At 37.7% G+C, this 4,067-nt stretch overlaps 1 non-coding gene across 1 annotated transcript; it reads left to right on the forward strand.

Annotated features, from left to right (window-relative positions):
• Positions 1-2,540: 2,540 nt before the first annotated feature.
• TRNAG-GCC lies at positions 2,541-2,611 on the forward strand. Its single transcript has one exon. It is a non-coding gene; the product is annotated as a tRNA-Gly (tRNA).
• Positions 2,612-4,067: the final 1,456 nt, after the last annotated feature.

Below are 4,067 nucleotides of genomic sequence, written 5' to 3' on the forward strand. Positions count from 1 at the left end.
AGCTGCTTGCCCGATCATTACTCATCTTGCTTTTGCAGATGATATTCTTATTTTGCAAGTGGAAGCCGAAAATCCTTGCAGAATATAAAGGCTACACTTCAAGAATATGAGCAAGCATCAGGACAGAAAATCAACTTTTCCAAAAGTTTCTTTGTTACTTCAAAATTTGCTTCCACAGCAAGAATCAACACAATCACTCGAGAGCTTGGTATGCATAGACACACTATTCCTTTCAAATATCTTGGAGTCAATTTGTTTAAAGGAAGAAATAAAAGCTTTTACTACCAACATATCCTAGATGGGATTGACAAAAGATTACTTGGCTGGCAGAGAAAACTTCTTTCTACAGGCGGAAGAATCATTTTGATCAAACACGTCCTATCAACAATCCCTTTGTACTCACTGGCTTCGATACAACTCCCTAAAGGAGTTATCCATTCTATTGAGCAAAGGATGGCAAACTTTTTCTGGGGTTCTAACCAAGGTCACAATAAAAGGCATTGGACTTCCTGGTCCAAACTTTGTTTTCCAGAAAAAGAGGGAGGCTTGGGTTTTAGATCTTTACCGGCTTTGCAATCCACTTTTGCTGCCAAACTTTGGTTTTCATACTGCAAAGGAGGCACCATATGGAGTGACTACATGAGAATCCTGCATCCAAACCCAAACAAACCTTCGAGTTATTCTGACTCAATAACTTGGCGACGAATGAAATCTGTGTCTTCTACAGTTGAGGATAACATCACTTTCTTAGAGGATGAGTTGATCTGGCAACCTTCTACCTTGGGATCTTTCACCTTCGACACAGCTTACAACCTCTTCCGTCCAAGTAAGTGTGTCACTTTGTCTTATTCAAATATTTGGTCAAATTTAATACCCAAAAAAATCTCAGTCTTCCTTTGGAGAATGCTTCATCGTCATCTTCCCTTTCCGGATTGTATTCAAAAATTTGGTTTTCACCAACCTTCAGTTTGCCCTTTCTGTTGGAATGAGAATGCTTCTCTTGAACATTGCATGCGGAGTTGTTCAAGCATTATAGAAATTTGGGTTTATTTTGCAAACCTCTTCAATGTCAATCTTGGTCTTGCCACCTCAGTTCGAACAACATGCCATGTCTGGTGGCTATCAGCAGAACCAGAAGACGGATGGAGTAATGTTTCAGCTACCATTCGAAAATTAATGCCTTGCTTTATTCTATGGAATGTATGGAAGAAGTACAACACTCTGATTTATGAAGGAGGGCGCTACTCGCAGGACCGTATTATTTGGGAGATTAAAAATGATTTCCTTGCCTTTTCGGTAACCCATCCCTTTTGTTCCTCAAAAGCCTCCGACCAAAGATTTATTGAAGCCGGTCTCGTGACTTCTTTCACTAACCCGAGACCAAAGAAGACCCTTTGGATTAAATGGCAACACCCTCCCATTGGACGCTTAAAGCTCAATTCTGATGCTTCCTTTTCAGCAATCTCTTGTGGAGGAGGTGCGATCCTACGAAACTCTGAAGGTTTTTTTATTGTTGCATTATCTTTTCCCCTTACAGCTTCCTGTGCACTAGAAGCGGAAGCTCTTGCTCTTGCCTTTGCTATGAGATGGTGTGATCTGGCAGCTCGTAAACCAACTCTCATTGAAGTGGACTCCTCAGTTCTTGTCCATCTCATTCTTAATCACGAAGCTCCAATCCCATGGAAGATTAGACAATCAATTTTCACCATTCGAAAATTGCTCTCGTCATGGTCATCTTCAATTGCTCACTCATATAGAGAAACAAACAAGGTTGCAGATTCTTTAGCTTCTTTTGGTTGTAATCTCCTTTCTCCATCTGTTTTTTTCACCCCCATCTCTTTACCTCCTTCTGTTATCTCTTCTCTTTTGTATGACTGGAGGGGTCTTTTGACCCCTAGATTATCCTCCTAATAAATATCTCCTTTTCTTAAAAAAAAAAAAAAAAAAAAAAAAAAAAAAAGGTAGTTGAATTTTGGGGCAGATCTTATAGTATAGTAACATTGATAGGTCTGCTTATTGGTTTAGGTGTTTGAGTTAAGAAGAGAGTGATAAAAGGTCGGAGAGTCCTAAGCCTAATGATCTTTAAGTGAGAATCTCTCAAAAATTTCATCATTCTATCATTAAATGCGATATTTATAGGGGATGGGAAGGGACATATGTTGGATTCTCGGCATGCTTGATACGTGTTGCACATGCAGTCAGCAAATTCGATGGTCGTGCAGTCTACGTGCCGCGATATTCTGACTGGCCACTAAATGGTGAGGTTTGGTTGAGATCAAGAATTAAGGTTTTGCTCTCTAGGTTGGGTTATTTGTCTCGACCTCGTCGACCTCACAAGGTCGGAACTCGGAACCAATCTTAAGGTGAGGCAAAAGGTATGCATTAATTAGTCATTTGCTCGTGTTTTGTATTGAGGTCGGGTCGGTCAAGTTCAGGGAATTTAGCATTTTAAAATTAAATTACTAATATGCTAAAATGTTAAAAAACAAATAGTGGAATTTCTTCTGGTTTAAATGAGTTTCTTACAAATGCTCAACAAAGCACCAGTGGTCTAGTGGTAGAATAGTACCCTGCCACGGTACAGACCCGGGTTCGATTCCCGGCTGGTGCATACTTCTTTTCCCCAACAGCGCAGTTGTAGAATTCAGTAATGAAATCATGTTTTTGGTTGCATCAAGCTATGGCGAAATTCATAAACAATCTCACGCCCTTTAAATTTAATTCAAAAAGGAAAAAAGAGAATTCCAAACACATGTTCATTTCGAGAAAGTAAGAATTACATGGTGGAGGAGTTGTTTGAATGTTGGTCAACCGATTGGACAAGAAGATTTTGCATAAAATTTTAAGATACTGGAAGAGGAAGGAAGGTGTGTTTGGCTGCGATATGTTGGAATGAAAAAGTTTGGCGTAACACTTGAACCCTTACTAGGAATAGGATCACAGTGAAAAAAGCTATTAGAGAAGCACTTAGTTGGCTGAAGTAGAAGCAACTGGACAGGGTGCAAGTGGAATCTGGTGCCATGGTAGTAGCACTAAGGCTTAGTTTCAAAGTAATTCAAACTTGGGTGTATCTTCATTTGAGTGATATTGAAAGACATTAAAGATACGATGAACATGTTTGTTCAGATTAATATTTTTTTTGTTAAACATTCTGAGAATCGGTTGTCTACGTATTAGCCAGAGAGTCTGTTTCTAGGCCTGAACCTAAGAAGTGGTTCCCTTATGCTTTTGTTTTCTTTGTAATGTTTTGGTTGATGATATGAACTAAAGTTCTATGTTTGTTTAAAAAAAAAAAGAGAGTAAAGCATGTGTTTTGGGATTGAGGTGTGGGAAAGTTCAGGTTGAACATGTGTATAGAGAGCAAAACTATGTCACAAATTGTGTGTATATAAAGAGTAAAATTGTGTCACAAGTTGTCTGTGTATAAACTTATAGAGCAAAGTTGTGTCACAGATTGTCTTATAAATCTTACTCGTCCGAACATCAATGATTGAAAGGAGATGATGAGTCCTCCTAAGTTGATGCTCTCTTTGTTGCGCAATGGTTATATGTGAATTGCGAGGATGAGAAGAGTCATAGTTATACATATTTAGCTTTGGGTTACCTCCATTCTTGTGATTAAAAAAAGAGTGTTTTGAGAGCAAAGTAGAATGAGACATACTTTTGTTTGGAGTTCTACCTAGTACCTACTATACACATGGGTTGTGGGTTTTGATGGAGGATTGTATGGGTGTTTGCTGATAGAGAAGGGTGGGTGTTTGGTTGATGAATGATGATAGCTTGGTGTTTGATGGCACAAAGGTGTTCCTTTTAGAATGCCCTTCCCATTATTAACTTAAATTAAATTATTCAATTATATCCTTAATTCCTTATACTTTTGGGGCTATGATCTAAAGGTATTATTGTATTTAATTCAGAACTTTTTAAATTTTTTTTAAAAATATAAAGATAACATGATATGACTAATAAATTAACAAAAAAAAATTAAATTACTAATATGGTAAATTTTAAAAACAAGCAGTTAATTTCTTCTTAATAAAGACATTTTCTTAGACACTAATCACTAC

This window comes from Ipomoea triloba, chromosome 9 (genome assembly GCF_003576645.1).
Source record: "Ipomoea triloba cultivar NCNSP0323 chromosome 9, ASM357664v1".
Taxonomy (NCBI): domain Eukaryota; kingdom Viridiplantae; phylum Streptophyta; class Magnoliopsida; order Solanales; family Convolvulaceae; genus Ipomoea; species Ipomoea triloba.